Source organism: Triturus cristatus, chromosome 8 (assembly GCF_964204655.1).
Source record: "Triturus cristatus chromosome 8, aTriCri1.1, whole genome shotgun sequence".
Lineage (NCBI taxonomy): Eukaryota > Metazoa > Chordata > Amphibia > Caudata > Salamandridae > Triturus > Triturus cristatus.
In genome coordinates this window covers 546,044,312-546,064,659 of record NC_140591.1, presented here as the reverse complement: position 1 = coordinate 546,064,659, position 20,348 = coordinate 546,044,312, and positions in this window count along the sequence as shown.

Below are 20,348 nucleotides of genomic sequence, written 5' to 3'. Positions count from 1 at the left end.
ACATGATCATAAGAAAATGAAACCAACCAAGTACATATATGTTATGCTAGGGGTTAACCCAAACTTTAGAACACATTATAAGTATATCTCAAATGTGCAGGATGGTAAAGAAAGAGGAAGAAAAAAAGAGAAAAAAACGAAAAAGAAAAAAATATAAATATGTAGACAGATGGAAACATGACAACATATTTGATCAGCAATAATAACACAAATATCAGGAAGTTATCTGAGACTATACCAGAAACTCAAAGAGGCCCACGCTGCTAGGCCTATGAATCAAGCAGATTGATTTACAGTGCTAGAAATAGCAATTGTATATGGATCCCAGCTGAATCTAGCCCAAATATGGTCAAGTTTATTTTTATTGCTAAAGACCCCCTTGACTTAGCCAATGATAATTCCAACTCATAAATTTGCTGCATAATTTACAACCATTTAGTTATCCTAGGAGGCGATGGAGAGATCCAAGCTCTGGCAATGCAAGCATGGCCAACACAATGATTATAGATTGCATTTATTTCAGCCCATAATCCGCTTCCATTCCATAACTTAACATGATATGCTTAGGTGTGTATTGAGGCCGATACAGGGTCTGGAAAGCTGAGTCACACCTACCCAGAGCTCCCGCAGCATAGGGCAAGCAACAAGCATATGTAAAATATCTGCAGCCACTTAGCCTTATTTACTGCACTTGGTTTTATCCACAATGCAGTTCCCGGTCCATACTGCAGACTTGCCACGCTGGAAGAAAAGAAGCACCAAAAAAGTGATTAAGTCCAAAGCTACAAATTCTTCACAGGGCAAAGGCACAAAAAGTATCCTGCTAGTGAGGGATCTTCTCTGGGCATGAGATTCAAATTACTTCTGTTGGACATCTCCCACCGAAAGTCCATGGCTTCACCAAGACCTCATACAGCAGCTGTCCAATGACATAGAAACCTTTTTGGCCACAGCCTGCTGCCTTGCCCCACTGAGGACTTTTGACTTTCACTTCGTAAGTTAAAATGTTCAACCACATCAAAGTTTCTGTAGTCAATCGCGGTCAGCTTCAACTTGCACCTACTTACCAGTCAAGCACCAGATGACCGCACTAAATGCTTTTTGCAGCTATTCTCAAATTTAAAATTCATAACTCCATTTTCCCTTTTCGGATTTTTGTTTTCTTGGTGTCATTTTATTCATTAATATATTCTCTATTTTTCTAAATTGTTTTGGGATTTTGGGTGGTGTTGTGTTTGGACTTTATTACTCTTTTGGCACTGCATACATACTTTAAATATTGCCTCTAAGGTAAGCCTGTCTGCTCTGTGCCATAGTTACCAGAGAGTTGAGCTCAGGTTAATTTAGTGCCTTAAAGGGTTCACCTTCACTTGGATTGTGATTATTACTTGGGGTGGGTACTCATCTCCCTCAACTAATAACCCACTTTCTTACACTATTCTACCACTCAGGCCATGGACTACTCTCCTTAAGGATTAGTATAGCTTGATTAGTGTGGAAAATATGTTCCACCTCATGTTTGTTTACATATTTTAACTTATCGATTGTTACTGAGGTTTAATTCTGCCTAACATATTGTTTATTGAGCCTATGCCTTCCTTTACATTACAGAATTCTTGCCCGATGGGTGAACTGCCTTAAAACATAAACCAATCTACTACATAAGCAGATGTAAGTTCACATGCACAATGTTATGTTATGTTATGTTATGTTATGTCATGTCATGCCATGCCATGTTATGTTATGTTATATATACTTGAATGGCATGCATATCACTAGAAATAGTGTCCTAGTGCTTGAGAAAGGAGAGGCAGACTTAGCAAGGGCTATTGAAGAAAGGAGGTTTTCAGTTTGTTGCGAAATCCGAAGACTGAGTTGGCCTCTCTGATGTGCAGTGGAGGTTGTTCCAGGCTTTACGGGTCAAGTACTAGAAAGTGAACCTGCTGGCTTTGGCTCTTTGGATCTGGGGAATGAGGCCAAATAGAAGGCAAACAAGTGGAGATTTACTGTCAGGGTATGGAAGATGTTATGTTATGCATGACAAATACCCGTGTCAAGGCATTAAGCTCATGGTGAACTGAAATGGTGCCTGATAGATTCCTTAATCGCCAAATAGTCAGGTTTTAAGAGCCTTCCTTAACTAGAGCATATTAGACATGGTTCCACTCTTTAGCTGTGGATGTGATAATGCTCCCCCCCCCCAGTTTGAGAGCATACATCTGTTGATCTCTAATTTATGGGTGGCCATGGATCAGAGAGTTCTTCTCGGTCTATACCATTTAATGGAGTTCTGCAGGAAAACCAGACCGACGCCATGCTGGGCCTTATGGGCCAGGCATAGTGCCTTAAATTTCATACGTCGCCTGACTGGCAACCCATGAAGTTTGATGATAGTCTGCTAGATGGTAGCATGTTTAGGTGTCCGGGTGAATATTCTGGCTGCAGCATATGCACTACCTGAAGCCAATTTAGATGCTGATGCTGCATATTCAGAAAGAGGGCATTGCAATAATCTAGTTTGGTAAGCACCAGAGATGACATTACAGTTTTCCAAGAGTTTGAGGGAATGAAAGAAAAGATCTGTTTGAGAATCCAAAGTATAATGATGATGCTGTTGTTCAGGTAAGCAGAGTTTAATTTGTGAAAAGCTTTGAATGTGTCTGTTAGGAGCTTGACAAGTTCACGTTTGTGAACTGGGTAACCAATGGATATTTTTGAGATGCGTGGACATGTTGGTGAGGGGTAAGAATTTGAGTGTGATCTTGCTTGTTGCCTTTCGAATGACTTGGAGACTCTTGGTGAGAAGAGTGGTGATGCTGCTGTACAATATGTTCACATAGTACAGCTTGCTAGTGATCACAGCTTATGTGTCAGTTCTTAGTCTGCTGAGCAGCAGCCATGTGAACATTTTTCTAATGGCCTAGGGGGTGTGGAATCAGGAGCTGGCGACCTTGTTAATCTGGCTGAATACTGAGAATTGGTTCTGGGCTTGGTTAGATGGATTGTGTGTCAATCACCAGAATTAGAGACCAATGTAACACAGAATTGATTGCAATGAAGGAGTTAAAAAGATGTCTGCCATAAAGCATGACCTTTGCTGAACTTAGATGTATATTTGATAGGCTACTGAGCAGTGGTTTGAAAATGTGTTTAATGGCTGCTCTCTGCAGTAAATAGTAATATATTTATATAGTGCTTTAGTCCACCTCCAAATTCTGCAGACAAAGGCTGGAAAAGTTATACTATCCAATGGTAGTCTATTTACTGACCTTTGAAAGATGGAAGGCACGACTCAAATCCATGACCTTTAGCCCACTGCAGATTTAGCAGTATGTTTCTAACAATTAAACCATCTTTCAACAACATACATCTGTGAACCAAAATGACACACTTTGACAACATCTGAAGAAAGAATACACATATCAAATGCATTTAACATTTATGTAGCAGACCCATTGTCCTGGCCTAAACCAGAAAGATAAGTGGGTTGTGCTGCTGCTATAGAGATTTGTTTTTAGTAGGTTAATGAGTGGTCATGGCCATACCCGCTCAGCTTCAGGGATTACCTCGCATTCTTTGCACTCTCTGTCTCCTTTTGCATCACCAACATCATGGTGCAAAATCCCGGGAACCATCTGAAAAAATCATCATTTCAGAACACCAGGATTAGAAAGCACAATAAGGAGAAATCACAAAGAAATATGTTATGTTATGTTACAAAGATTTATATAGCCCATGCATACCCGTGGGTGTCTTGGAGCTTGCTGAGCCAGAAAATGCTAAGATGGAGACTATTAGTTGTTGAACAACCACGTTTTAAGCTCATTCCTTAAAGTGAGTAGGGGGCATATTGCTCTAAGATCTGGAGGGAGGGTGTTCCTGAGCCTGGCCGTGCAGTTGAAAAAGCTTCTTCCTCCCAATTTCACTTTCTTCAATTTGGTAGTAGCTAGCATTCTGGCTTCGGCTGAACGGAGATGTCTGTTGGGAGTGTTCCACTTAAAATGTTCCCATAAAAACCCAGGTCCTGCCTGGTGTAGCACTTTTTGAGCAACCCACAGTGCCTTAAACTTGATTCGCTTCTGGACCGGCAGCCAATGCAGTTTTTGAATACCTGGGAAAATTGAGTGAAACTTATCATTCTGGCTGCAGCATGTTAGATTGATTGATGCTTTCTAATCAGTTTTTCCGGCAGGTTCCTGTACAGTCCATTACAGTAGTCATATTTTGAGAGGACTAATGCTGTGACCACAGTTTTCCTGGTGTTGCTGGGACTAAAAGGGAGTATTTTTCTTATCATTCTAATGGTATGAAAAGAAGACAAAACTTCCTAGGATACTTGATCCCCAAATTTGAGCTTGTCATCACTCAAATGAGTAAGACCTTGTCTCTGGTCATAGGCCTGCACTCGCCCGCAGCTCATGCTCACCGTCGCTGCCTGCGGAGCCCCCGGACCTGGGTGTTCGAGGCTGTTGCCTCTAAGATATTTAGATCTTGTGCTTGTGATGAATGTGATATTTCTGCTGCTTGTTACTTTAGTTTTCTTTCTGTGCCCGCTATTCCAGCATCTGCTTCATTTTGTTTAGCCCGTGTTACTTTTGTTTTGTTTTGTTTTCTGTGCCCGCTATTTACAGCACTTCCTCCATTCCTGCAATCGCTGCCCCAGCCCCGTCCCTCTTCCTGCGCCCGTTCTCCCGCCTCCCAGCTGAGCATCCCTCCCCTCCCCTATATAATGCAGACAGCTGCTCAGTCGTGCAGCAAGCAAGCCCGTCTGTGCCTTTCCACGCCTGGTCCGTGCCCAGGGCCAGAACCCCTGGCCCCTGTGAAAGCCACGACACCCGACGACGCTACGACACCGACTTCCTCCATGGACTCAAGAACGGCCGATCATCAAACTGCTTCCAGACCAGCCCGACACTCACCCACGGACCCTTCACCTGCCGTGACTGCAGCTTCACCAGCCGCCGAACACCCGCACACCCCACCCTTCAGAGCAGAACGTAACCACCTCAGATACATACTACTCCTGCTCCATCCACAAGCACGCCGTGGAACTATGGGACCTACTGGACTCAGCCTCCCTGGACATCGCCTTCCTAACAGAGACCTGGATGAACCCCTCCTCGCCACCCAACATCACCACAGCCATCCCAGATGGTTACAAGATCACCAGAAGGGACCGCACCAACAAACCAGGAGGAGGAATCGCCATCGTCTACAGGAATACCCTAAGAGTCTTTACCTGCACAATAGAAACCTCCAGCACCGCCGAACACCTGCACTTCCAGATCCACATCGACCCCAACACCACTCTCAGAGGAACACTCATCTACAGACCCCCCGGCCACAGTTCATCAACACCATCTCCGACATCGTCAGCATGCACGCCCTTGTGTCCGCAGACTACATCCTCCTCGGAGACTGCAATTTCCACCTTGAGAATGCCGATGACAGCAACTCAGCCGCCCTGCTTGATAACCTCGCCAACCTCAGACTCAAACAGATCGTCACGACCCCTACCCACACTGCCGGTCACACACTCGACTCCATCCTCTCAGCCAGCAACCACGTCACCTTCAGCCACACCACCGAACTTCACTGGACCGACCACCGCTGCTTCCACTTCATCTTCAAGAAACCCACCGCGCACCACCACCCGCTAAGGATCCCCTACCACAGCTGAAACAAGGTCACAGAAGACCAGCTCATCACCACCCTCGCTCGAGACCCGCCGACAAACACCACCGACACCGATACAGCCGCCAGCATCCTCAGGCAATGGATCGACGACTGTGCCAAAACTTTCGCGGCGATCAAAAAACCCTCAAACTGGCGCACCGACAGAAAGACCAGCTGGTTCACCACACAACTCTCGAGGAAACTAAGCGGACTTGCTGAAGACTTGAGAAAAGGTGGCGCCACGAAAAGACACCGGAAAACCACACAGCCCTTAAGAACGCCATCTGCAAGCACCACCAACTCATCCGAGCCACCAAAAGGACCTCCTTCAAGGAACGCATTGACAACAACGCACACAACAGCAAAGAGCTCTTCAACATCGTGAAGGAGCTCTCCAACCCCAGCTCCAACTCCAATGACATACCGCCATCGCAAGACCTCTGCGACGCCCTAGACACCTTCTTTCACTGCAAGATCGCAGACATCCACGACAGCTTCAACACCCAGACCCTCCCAACAGGTGCCAACTCTGCACAACCATCGCCCCCCAGCCTCACCAACCACCTGCTCTCCTGGACCCACGTCAATGATGACTACACCATCAAGACCATGAACACCATCCACTCCGGCTAACTAACCGACCCCTGCCCTCACCACATCTTCAACAAAGCAAACCGCATCATCGCCCCCCAACTTCGGAATATCATCAACAGCTCCTTCGAGACCCCCAGATTCCCAGAAAGCTGGAAGCACGCCGAGCTCAACGCCCTACTCAAGAAACCCACAGCGGACCCAAAGGACCTCAAGAACTTCCTGCCCATCTCCCTCCTCCCGTTCCCGGCGAAAGTCATCGAAAAGATCGTCAACAAGCAACTGACCCACTTCCTCGAGGAGAACAATATCCTGGACCAGTCCCAACCCGTTTTCCGCAGCAACCACAGCACCGAAACCACCCTCATAGCTGCCACAGATGACATCAGGAGGACCCTACTGGACAACGGCAAAACCGCGGCCCTCATCCTCCTGGACCTCTCGCTGCCTTCGACACCATCTGCCACCACACCCTATGCACATGCCAACATGACGCAGGACTACACGACAAAACCCATGACTGGATTACCTCCTTCCTCACCAACAGAACCCAGGGGTCTGCCTCCCGCGCTTCTGTTCCAAAGCCACCAAGATCATCTGCGGCGTACCCCAAGAATCATCCCTCAGCCCTATCCTCTTCAACTTCTACATGGCTCCACTTGCCAACATCGTCCGCTCCCACAACCGCAACATCGTCTCCTACGCTGACGACACTCAACTGATCCTCTCACTCACCAAAAACCCTGCTACCACCAAAACCAACCTCCACGAAGGAATGAAGGCAGTCACCAGCTGGATGCAGACCAACTGCCTGAAACTTACTCGGACAAGACAGAAGTCCTCATCCTTGGATCCACCCCCTCAGCCTGGGACGACTCTTGGTGGCCAGCTGCACTGGGAGCCGTACCCACCGACGACGCATCCAACCTGGGAGTCATCCTGCACTCATAGCTCTCAATGACCCTGCAAGTCAACACCGTCTCCTCCTCCTGCTTCAACACCCTTCGCATGCTCCGCAAGATCTACAGATGGATCCCCACTGAAACCAGAAGGACAGTAACACAGGCCCTCGTCAGCAGCAGGCTGGACTACAGCAACGCCCTCTATGCAGGAACCACGGCCAAACTCCAGAAGAGACTCCAACGCATACAGAACGCCTCCGCACGCCTCATCCTCGATATACCCTGCCACACCCACATCACTGCCCACCTGAAGGACCTGCACTGGCTCCCAGTTAAGGAGAGGATCACCTTCAAGCTCCTCACCCACGCCCACAAAGCGCTACACAACACCGGTCCAGCATACCTCAACAAGCGTCTCACCTTCTACACACCGAAACGCCAGCTGCGCTCCACCGAGGTCGGTGGAGCGCAGCTGGCGATTCGGTGTGTAGAAGGTGAGACGCTTGTTGAGGTATGCTGGACCGGTGTTGTGTAGTGCTTTGTGGGCGTGGGTGAGGAGCTTGAAGGTGATCCTCTCCTTAACTGGGAGCCAGTGCAGAGCCTTGCTGCTGTCCCAAGCATCCACAGGACCTCCACCGGCGGCAGATCCTTCTCCTACCTCGCGGCCAAGACGTGGAATACCCTCCCCACACAGCTGCGACAGACCCAGGACCTGCTGACCTTCAAGAGACTTCTCAAAGCCTGGCTGTTCGAGCAGTAGCTGCACCCCCACCCCCGCTCAGCACCTTGAGACCCTCATGGGTGATTAGTGCGCTCTACAAATATTTGATTGATTGATTGATTGATTGACTATTAAGCCCCAGGTTTTTGGCTTTTGTCACGAGTACAAGTAGTGGACCTAGGCTATCCGGCCACTATGTTAGAGACCATGACAAGGAAAGTTTGCAGAACAGTATTACCTCAGTTTTACCTGAATTGAGTTTTAAGCAATGCTTGCTCATCCATAAGCTGATGGAAACCATGCAATAATGAATTCTTGATGGACCTGAAGGGTCTTTATCGACTGGTGAAACTAGCAGCTGAGTGTCATCAGCATATGAGGTAGTATTTAGGTTGAAGATTTAGATCAAAGATGCTAATTCCGACACACATATATTAAACACGGTTGGGCTGAGTGAAGAGCCCTTTAGGACCCTGTGGGGTAGTGTGAAAGGTGGGGAGTTGTATTGGCCCAATGCTAGAATTTGAGCCCTTTCTGAGAGGAAGGATAAAAGTATTGAAATGGCCTTATCTTTAAGTCCTATGGCATTCAGGCAGTGGCCCAGAGCTTATGGTCCACTGTGTTGAATGCCGCATATAGATTCAACAAAAGGAGGGCTGCTGATCCCCGGCTATCTATATATATGACACCAGTTGTCAGTTTTTGAGCCAGATATCCCTTTCAAAGACAAACCCAGAAGCAGTGTAACATCAATATGGCAGAACACATGCATTGGCCCCTCTTCAGAATGCCTATGATTTTCTAACATGGTCCATGAAGAGCCACTGATATACCAACCAATGGAGAGGGAGGTGTGAGGGAATCTATAATGAAGGTATGTAAATTGCATCTTCCTACACACAATGATACTTGCCACCAAGGACAAACTAAGGGGCATATTCTCAAGCACTGCGTTAAAATTATCGCCGCTTTAGCGGCAGAAAACTGCCGCTAAATCGGCGATAATGGGCTTGATAATATGCCGTAGAGAATCCCATAGAAGCCCATGTTGACACCAGAACATGGGCTTCTATGGGAATTCTCAAGAGCATATTGTCAAGCCCATTATCGCCGCTTTAGCGGTAGTTTTCTGCCGCTAAAGCGGTGATAATTTGAACGCCGTTTGTTGATAATATGCCCCTAATTCTCCAATGGCAGTTGGTTCTGTATTGACTGACTTTCCTCTAGGATCATGTCTTTCGAAGACAGATTGCACAGGCAGGCGTACTACATACACTAAGAGAACCTTGAATACACATTCTGTATAAAGAAAGCATGGGCTCCTTATAGAGAATTTCCCTGGATAGCAGGCCATGTTACAGAAGTGCCCCGGGGGCAAAACTTGTGTTTGCACCTGCTTTGCACACCCTCAGCGCACTTTGGTATCACAGAAGGGGATTGCAGACGCTTGTGCATCCCCTTCTGTAATGCCGATAGAGCTGGTGCATATAAAGCACCTGCGCTATCATCAGAGGGTGTTCCTCATTTGCATGGGGGCATGGTCCCATTCAAATGAGGGAATCCCTTTGCCTCTGTGCCCACGCCATATTACGAACACGGGTGCAGAGGCAAAGACTTTGTCAGGAGGCGCACTGAAAGTGAGACACCTAAAAGGTGGCACACTCTCAGTGCACACTCTTATGGCAACCCTCTAGAGGGGGAAAAAGGGGTCATCATGGACCCCCCATAAATCCACTTTCAGGCAGGAGCAGTCGCTCACTGCACCCGCCTGCAAGAGGATCTCTAATCCCCCTCAAAAGTGCAGACGGGTTGCTGCCTGCACTGTGAAATACAGAGTGGCTTCAAAGCAGTCACTTCGTTTTTCCCATGAATGCGCTGCCAATAGGACAGTGCAAGGTTGCGGCTGCCCTGGGAACAGTGCATTGCTCCTTATAGGGCTCATTTTCCTTGTTTCCGCTGGTGCAGACAAAGAAAATGCACTGTATGTATGATACGGCCCCAGGTCTTTTAGAGACATACTGAGGATATGCAATGGTGGGTACACTCTAGAAAGGTAAAGCATATCCTTAAGACACGGACTGTGTATAGGAGGCGTGTCTTCCTGAGACATATTCTTCATTTATAGTATGCCTTTCAGAAACAGACTGAAGCTGTGCCTAGATGGGTGTCCTCTATAAATACAAAGCACATGTTCAAGACACATGGGGGGCAGATTTACTAACATTTCATGCAGCGTGTCATACAAATTAATAAAGGAATGATGCAGGATCCACTTTTAGAAAAGATCATAGTTACACTGAGCAAGGAGAAAACTGACCTCAATGTTCCAAAAACATTAATCTTGTGTTATAGCTATATGTTGAATGTACAAGCCAACACAAATGTAGTATGAACAGGTTAAAAATGTGTTAGTTCACTTTGAAAATCGGCTTATTAAGAAGGTATTTGTGGTTTTACAGGTACTGTCACCTATATCCCTTTAATTAGCAAGGAGAGGTTATGTCACACATCTCTATTTTTGTGACCTTGAACTTTTTTGTTTCCATTGCTCTTTTCACAACTCTTCATGGTCATTATTTTTTAAGGTATTCTACAATTCGATACAACACAAAATGGGGTAACTCAGGCAATATACCTCAGAGTGGACTGAAGGAAAACCCGTGATATTGTCAGCACAATCATGTGTGCTATTATAAACATGACAACACTAGAGCAAATCTACTAATTCTCAGCACTCATGCAGAATTGCAGTATTGATTCTGGAAATAAGCACACTGTGAGTTCCTTGCAAATTTACATTTCCCATGTACCAAATGGTTCTGCAATCTTAGAGACAGTTATTTGCACTTACTCTAATTAAACAGTCTCAAGCCGTCTGAACTTGCTTTGTTGCCAAAGCCTATGTTTTTTCTGTAATCACTCAAACCACCGCCAAGCTGAATAATTACAAGACTTGTCAAAACCAGTAGTTCTCAGCTTTGGAAGGTGTTATCTGAACTTATGGTTTTGCCATTATTTGTTGCCAATTCTCTTCTGCATCAGCAAAAAGAAAAGAAAGGTTCTTGCTTCAGCAAAAGAACAAAACATTAATGGCCAGCCCCAGGGTGATGATGTATCCAGACAGGTACATTCATCATCAGCCAAGTGCATGTGTGCACAATCGTGGTACAAATGCCATTTTTTTTACTGTATGGTCTGACTCAACACAATACTTTATACAGATGCATATATTAACATGACTTCATACCAATGCATCATGAAGCTGCAGTAGCCCTTTTTTTCAATTTGCCATTCCAAAATAGAGGATGCTTGTCGTGGTCTGGCAAATTATGCAATAAGAAGTACAGTGCATGTTAGTGCGCTATCTAGAAAGGAGCAGCCTGGAAGCAAGTTGCAGCCGCTCCGTTCTTCGGGGGAAAAAACTGGTTTGAGAAGGCCTAGAGAACAATGGAGGAGCAGGAAGGGCTGGTGGAACAACTTAACACCACTGAGTGGCTTGCTGCAGCAGTGAGAAGAGAGAGTGGAAGGAAGCAATGTAGGACCTGCAAAAGCAACATGGAGAGCAGGGGGCAGTAAAATGAGGGCGAAGCGACACATGAGAGAGAGAGCAAACACCACAAGAACTTGCATGAAGTGGTGATAACAGATGGAAAATATAGTGCCCTGACTATAACCTTTGAAGAATATAAGTCATCCAGTCACAATGATGGTAATGGCACTGTGCTCCTGAAGATGGAGAAATACTTGAAGAGGAAGGAAAGCCATCAAATAAAACGCAGGCAAAGGAGTTTGACAAGAAAGCCAAACAATAATAAGCATCGGGCTGACTAGAAGTTCATGGTTAAGTATTGATATTGTATACAATAAGCCTTTCAACATAAGACAGATTCACAAGACACCTAAAGACAGAATGAACCAGCTCATCCATGACAATATGGTATTTTATGTAAGCCCTCCATCACCCATATGTCTGGATTTGCTTGCCAAAGCAAGAGATCAAACGTCTATGTAATTTCCATAAGGTTTTATTCCTGCAGCACCTCAAAAAAGTTTCAAATCGACCTGCTGCACTAAAATATGAACATAACCTAAGATTAACCGCATAACATATCCCACAGAAGACCACTGGAAATATGATCTCAGTCTCACATAGACAGACCCGGAAGCATTTCTTGCTGGTAAGTGGCGATGAAGCAATACTGAAAGATATATTCAGATTTTCCACAAGGCACTTCCTCAAGGCAATGTTTTAGTCTTCTTGGGACGATGATCTGGACATTTATCACTGGTGCCTGTCTCACTCCGATATTGTTTCTGATGTTCAATATTCCTCTGAGTTGCATTTTGTCCTTTTAAAATGTTATGTTGTACAAGCCCCTTCAAAGCATATGCCCTTTTTGGGAAACATCCATTACCAGGCGGGCATTGTTTCGCAATGCCTTTACATCGCGGGTATTGCAACGCAAGTCGTTACAACGACTTGCACTGGATAGCGCTCTAACCTAAGGAATAGTATGATTTAATATTCCAACACCTTCCCCACTGCACATAGATTGGTGTTGGAATAGTAAATCATACTATTCCTAAGTCCAGCGCCCTCCAGCGCTAGTCGCTGTAACGACTTGCGTTGTAAAAACTGCGATGTAACGTTCTGCGATCATTTTGATCGCGTTGTAACATCACATATTCGCCCTTTTCAGCAACATATAGTAATGCGAGAGTTACATATAACCTGTCCTTTTTTTAAAAAATTTCTCGCTCCCACCCTCACAACCCTCAAATAAGCCTTTCCAAAATTCAAAAACTAAATAGCTGTTATTCTGCCATCCATCCCAACCACTCTCTGCATATACCCTCAGACTCCCCCTTCAAAGTAACTACCAAAATCCGACCTGGCTTTATGCTACTCACTGCCACCACAGTCTGCAAACCCTTCATCCAAATTAAAAAAAGAAATACCCTGGACTCCTGCCACCACCTCTAACACTCTCCTTACAATACCAACTTCAACCAGCCCAAAATGACACTCCACTCTCCTGCACTGAGATGGGAAGGATAGCATTGTGCTGACAGCAGCTCTGTGTGGGCCTCTTGTCAGCATGACTTCAGTTTCCCTTCCAGCATGTGTATCTGCAGAGACTCACAGTGGCAGGTTTCGACACAAATTGTATTCACAAGCAAAATGCAATTAATATTATGCAAAGCTTACGTTTAAGTAACATATATGCTAAATGGAAATTTATAGTAGGTAATAATGCCTAAATATCATAGGCCTGCAAATAAATAAAAGTGCTGATTTAAGCTAACCGAATAGTCGATGCCATGTAAACTGAAAAATAATGCCATAACACTGAAAAGCCTGTTTTAACCACTGAATAGTTGTTTGCATCCAATGTTTTCCCTTTGTTTTAAATGCTGTACTTTACCAGAAGCTTTGTGATAGCTAGTGAATAGGCATTTGTTATGCATAAGACAACTGTTAGTGAGTTCTGACATGGAGAAGAGGAGGCAACCAGAAGAATGATTCATTGGAAGAACTCTTTGGAACGCAAAACATTAACAATGTAACTTTTCAAGGTTCAATGTCTGAAAGCCTATTGTGCACTCAGAAAATGGGGAGTCTGCTTATTCCCAGGATCTTGCTAAAATTCTATTGAATGACTCAGAAGAATAAGGAAAAGAGTGTTGCAACATATAATGTGTGTGGTTATATTAGTGCGTTTTCCTACCTAGATTCTAGGATTCCTTCTCCGACTCTCTGATTGGAGACCCGCCTTTGAGTTTCTGATGCATATTCTTCATGAGACGCTGCCTTACTTAAATGAATAAACAGATGAAAGACTAGAATATTTGAAAATAAAACCCTTTGACTCACACTAATTAATTTTTTGGACTGAACTGAAAGCTTTAATGATTTATTGCTATGTAGATGATTGCTCCTTCTTGTAGTGTCCAGCAGAACACATTCTAGTGTACAGCCTTGTACTGTAACACCACTTTACACCTACCCATCACAGGCGTCACAGGTCAGGTGACCCTGCTAATAAAAGGTAAGGGGGCACTTGCCCTGGACCAGTTCCAGTACTGCATACTATGTGTCCGTTGGGTATTTGTCCAGCATGTGGGCCCAGCGCCCATGACACCACAATGCTGACGAGCGGGTCTGACCCCACATGCTGTGCTGCATGCTGTTCTCTGCTGTGAAGGAGGTGGAGATAGCTCCACTAGCATGGCTGTGGCTGTTTGTCTGTCATAGTGTGCACCTAGCCCCAACAAAAGGGGGAACTGTGGCCTGTATGGAAAGAAGAAACGTATTGCCGCCATCACTGTGTATGACGTACTCACACACGTCTGTCTGGCACAGAGAGAGACTGGCCCTCTTCGCAGGTGAGAAAAGCACGTATCTACCCTGCTGCGTCCTACATGAATGACACCCCCCATGCAGCAAGTTGAACTGGGCCAGCATGATGAACGAGCTCACACAGCCCCAGTTACCTCGTCCTCAAGTCACAGACATACTGACCAACAGGGAGATGGTTAAGGCTGTGCACACCTACTGCCAGTGGGCATTTGCTGCAGCCCTCCAGGGGAAGAAGCAGCGTGCTGCGAGGCCACCTAAGCATCACGGGAGGCTCCTCAGCTGACCCAGCACTGCCTGCGATGGAGAGGTAACCTCTGGGAGTAGAGTGGCTGCTGAAGCATCCAGAATGTGCTAAAGCTCCGCCTGCTGTGGCTCGCTATAATAAAGCCCTCGACGGCAATAGTTTATGGAAAGCTACAGGCCACATCTGCATCTGTATCATGAGCACCAGTCTGCAGTTTTCTGCCCCCGTGCGGCCTATATTTCCTCAAAGACTGCCGCAGCAGTGAATAAAGCACCCAACAGCAGAGTGACCCATCGTGCATGTCGCGGAGCCAGCGAGGCTGCCCCGACTGGATTTGCCTAAGAGGCAGGCATGAGGCCTGAGTAGCGTGCTGGAAAATCACACAATGCCGGGGAAGGTGTGCTGTCAGCCCACATGGTAAGGAGTGAATGAGCCAGAGCACAAAGCTGATCCTGCATGAAACCCCCTGTACTGGCACTTAGAGCAGTCTGCAGCGGCAATAGAGCCTGCCGCCCTGCCACCCAGAACGAGCAAAAGAACTGCTTACTGCAGACCCCCACCCCATTCCCTCTCACCTCGTAAGGGGAAGGCGTCAGCCGGTTTGGGGAAGAGCACCGCCCGAGGCGACATGTCCCGCAGAGACAGTGAAGCTGCTGTGGCACCAGTAAAGTCATAGCAGCACCACCTAGCTGCTGGGTCGCAGCACCGCATCAAAGCAGCACACAGCCCAGTACCTAGATCTCCTGTGTCAGCAGAGGCCTACAGTTCCAGGAAAGACTACAGGGGCCTGTGAACTGAAACACTGCACTGCCACCCTGTGGCCACCAGTGGTACTGTAACCAAACAAAATAAGAACATTAGGGGCCTGTGCCGATCGTCTTGCCGGCAGGAGACGCCAGACTGACAGCGCTGCCACCACGAGGAGCTGGTGTAACTGGACTGCTACTGAGCTGCGCGGTGCTCACGGCAATTTACCAGTAAGATGACTCTCAGCTGTCCTCACTGCAGGTCATTCTGCTCATGGCCTGCAGTGAGGACGGCTGAGAGTCATCTACACCCTGCAGTATAGGCATCAACTCTAGCTGACAGTCGCTGAGAAGCAGGAACTTCTAGACAGGCAGAGCCCAGCTAGGCTGCAACCAAGAGTTTCAAACAACCCCTCCAGCAATTCTGCAGGGTGCACCACATACGCCCCAAAGGGCTGCCTCTCTTCTGGAAGGAGAAAGACTGTCACGTCTCACCAAGAGCCCCAAAAAGCCCAAAGCTGCACCAGCACAGACAAGTGGCAAACAGACAAGAAGACAGCAAGCCCCAGATAAAGTACATGAAGAATGTGCACAGAACGTGCAATCCTGAGTGGCTCTGGCACCACTGCACGCAAGAAGATTGCGCAACCCACCCTCAGTGGTGAACAGACACCACCGCAAGTTACATATCGGGCACGCCAAGTGCCAAAAAAAGGCGCCTTGAAGAAGGACCAAGAGTTCGGAGTCCGAGGTGCACCAGCGTAGGCACCCATAAGCTTTACAGCATGGGCAGGCGTCCAGGAAAGTGCGACTTCTCCACAAAGAAGCAATGCTGAAGGCAACTGGGAGAACCTCCACATCTCCACTGCACCAAAGAATCCCCGCCATGGGCCAAAGACAGCCGATTGTCATCCCTAACACTGCCTCAAGATAGAGTCCCCAGTGGCCACAGACAGGCAAGCCACCACTACAATATGTGCTCCGACGCTAGATGACATGTGGCCGGACACCATATTCGCACAGCAAGCAAGCAGTACATCACACGAAGTGACCGACCACGCCCCAAAAAGCATGACAGAATGGAGAGGAGCACAGTGAAAATCCCTGAGGAGGGGAAGGGCTCCTGAGAGAGGCTCACACGGAGTGAAAGCAAGCCCTACTTAGTGGACAGACCTGCAACAGGTCCACAGCAAAGAAAGGGCACAGTCCTAAGAATAGGATGTCAATGTGGCGGAAACATGAGACATGTGGCATGGCGCCACATTAGTGTGAGGAACCTGGTCAGAAAAAGGAGAAGAGCATGGCGTGCCGAACATCATGAAGGAGGAGAAGAGGATGGCAGGCAGGAGGAGGAGAGAGTGGCACGATGCTACAGCATGACCAACCACCACAGGTGCACAAGAAAAAAAAAAGGGAGAAGAGCGTTAAGACAGAGGACTCGTGCCAGCACTGGAAGAGGTGTTCAGCAACACAAGCTAGCCACCAGGGTGCAGAGACGTCACTGGAGACAGCTTCACGGAGGACGAACCATGAGCACTAGCAAGCGCGTTGTGTGTCCAGGCCCCACGCTTCATGGTGCACCCATCAACTCACCTGGCACCGGCTGCTTAGCATCGATGATACCACAGCTAGCAAGTACTCCTACCACAAGACAACCACAAGTGGCCACAAATTTCCTCCAGTCCTCCAGACTCCAAGATATTGCCTTAAGCATGATATTGCCGCCTGTAGCCCAAGCGTAATAAAGTAATCGCACTCATTACCCAGGTGCATCACCAGAAACACCTAAGGAGCATCGCACCACCAGAGTGAATCCAAATGCCTGAAACATCTGGAGACCAATGAGACATCCCTTGTGCCATGGGAGGCTAGCCACCCAGGAACCTTCTGTGTATGCCCGTAAAACTGAGGCCTGCTGAAGAAAGCATACTCAACCATTGGACTATCCACCCTTGGGGTTGCACGAGGCTTGTCTGTGGCCCTATTGGGAGTTCCACAGCGACCCCTCAGCACGGCCTACAAGAAGCCCTGCACCGCCCATGCAGTCGCATGGCAATCCAGGAGCAAGGGCCTCAAGGGAATTCCGGTGAGAGGGAGAACCCAACAAGAGCGATGCGTCTGCAGCAGCGCCATGACAGGCACTGGGAAGTATGAAGGTCGCAGTCGGGTCACCCGAAGACTATCCGAGGAAGGCATGTGAACCTGGGTCCTGATGGCCAGAGCACACAGACCATGAGACATCACCCTTTGCAGTTGCCAGGGCGACTTCGTTTTGGTCCTGATGGAAGTTCCTCAGCAACGCCTTCGTGCAGCTTAAAGAGGCCATGCACAGTCCACATGGTCCCTTGGCAGTCCAGTGGAAAGGGCCTTAAGGCGACTCCTGTGAGAGAAGAGTCCAGGCAGGAGAGGGAAGTCAAGAGAAGCTGCTCTACCAGCGGGCACTGGGAAGTATCATCGCCTTCAAGAAATGCCCTCATCCACCAAGCTCATCCTCCGTCTTTGCAGGCTTGCCGTCAACAGGAGCCTGAGTGCTTTCAAGAAGATCTCCAAAATTGACTCCACCACCGTTGCAGATGCACCCCTATTTGAACTGTGTAGTCCCCAACACCATGAGACCAGGCCGGTCCAAACTGCCTCACCAAGGTGGACTAAAGCCTCCTGACTGTGTGGTCCAGAGCTCCAGCCCTGCTAAGCAGAAGGCCTGAAGAGACTCAATGGTGCTGTGCATTGTTGTTTGTTTCACACAGGTTGGACTTTTGTTTGTTTCATTTCCAATAAGGTTTGGGAGGGATGTAGTGTCCTGCTGGACACGTTGTTGTGTTCAGCCTTGTGCTGTAACTCCACTTTACACCCACCCATCACAGACGTCACTGATCGGGCGACCCTGCTAATAAAAGGGGCTGGGTGCACGTGCCCTGGGCCACTTCCAGTACCTCATACTATGTGTCTGTGTGGTTATTTGTCCAGCATGTGTGCCTAGCGCCCACGACACCACACTTATGTCTTATTGCTGACGAGCAAAGGTCCATACAACTAGTGGTGGGGTTATTTAATGATTATACTCTGCACCCTCACAGGGAGAAGGTGGGTGGCAGAGGTACAGCCCTGAACCTGTTCTTCCATCTTTCTCGGATCTATGGAGTCCCAGGAGAGGTGGGAGAACACTTAGAAGTGAGTGCTCCCCTGGGTGAGATCACAACAGCACTTAACCTCTTTAGTTAGCCACTGTTGTGGCGTCACAACTAATCGCAGTAAGGGCATAATTCTACAAACTATGACACAAGTATCTGAAAAAAGATGGTTCTTCATTGTGTAATAAAGAACGCCTTATTTTTTATGTTTTTAAACCAAAACTGTAACATTACACTCTTTAATGCCCTAATTGGAATCTACAACCAGTATTAAATCGGCTTTAACTTTGCTTGCAGCAGGGGTTAAAAGCCACTGTATTTTCAGAGGGGATATTGGTGACGATTTTTGGTAATGGCAGCAGTTTGGGAAAATTACTGTAATATCCAGTAGATTGTTGCAGTATCTTCGTGTCACGTGACATTGAATAAAAAATGCCAGTTTGTGTATCTTATTTGCTACCAGTGTTATGCCCGTTTTATTAGAACAGACTCCCCGTATAAAAAGCTTAACGTGACCAGTTCAGAGTCCCTGACATAGATATCTTTAACCGAAGCAAAGCCAGAGTCGCATATCGCAGGATTAATTACCCGACGATATGGGAAAATATTGACTAACTACTAGCCAGTAGTTTCACACTATTTTTAAACAAAACGTGCAGTTCCTCCTTTATATGGCTTGCCAATACGAATCATGGAATTATTTTTTTACGTTTTGGCAAGGCAATGTAGTTAAACGCTTTCCACGAAAAATCTCTCAGAGCGTTACAACGGAACAATATTTTCTACCACAGATGCGCCTGGCCAACTTTTTAGCAACCGATGCTGTTTGCATTGTCATGTGCTGCATTCACGATTAGTGCGCTCAAATAGATCATTAATCATGGGTCACAAAGGTGTTGAGTCATTGCCACATAATCTGGCATTAAACATGCATTTTGAGACTCTCCCATTAATTATCAAGGTCAGCTTGCACTGAACCTGCCAACAGCGAGCAGGCTTTCTAAATTCATATGCAAGGCTCAGGGATTTTAGACAGACACTTCTGCACGGCATCGCCCGCGCATCTTGCACTTCTATCGGCAAACAAGGCTACGTTGTTGACTCACTATTTAAATGTGTGGAGTCAAAAAGAGAAAACTTAGCAGTCATGATATTTACCATGCACGAGTGCAAATTAAGGGAAATATGTTGCAAAGTCAGGGGTTTATTTACAAACCCTGGGGAATATTATCAAGCCAGCTGATACAATTATCGCCGCTTTAGCGGCAGAAAACTGCCGCTAAAACGGCGATAATGGGCTTGATAATATGCTCTATGGAATTCCGACTGAAGCCCATGTTAAATGTGAAGGACATCTAACAAGCAGTGGTCCTCAATTTGGTTTAAGGAATGAGGGGGATGAATATAGTACAGAATCGAAACTATATTTTTAGGAATGTCCAGCCGGACATCCAATTTAATTCTTCAATGAAAAAAGATAACAATACTCAACAGTAAAACAGAGGTGGGACACAGTCCTGTATCCGTAGGGGGAAGAAAACAAATACAGAGCAAACAAACAATACAGGCAGGACAAGCAGAGCTTAATTACGAAATCCAATGTTTTAAGCTTTTCTTTCTACAAACAGTGCACTTTTTTTCATAATAGACTGATGTGCATGCTGTCTAGATTGGGGTCGCTGGGGGTCGCGTAACTAGTTAGCATGGAGGGTGGTGGTGCATGGCCGTTCTTAGTTGGTGGAGCGATTTGTCTGGTTAATTCCGATAACGAACGAGACTCCTCCATGCTAACTAGTTACGCGACCCCCAGCGACCCCAATCTAGACAGCATGCACATCAGTCTATTATGAAAAAAAGTGCACTGTTTGTAGAAAGAAAAGCTTAAAACATTGGATTTCGTAATTAAGCTCTGCTTGTCCTGCCTGTATTGTTTGTTTGCTCTGTATTTGTTTTCTTCCCCCTACGGATACAGGACT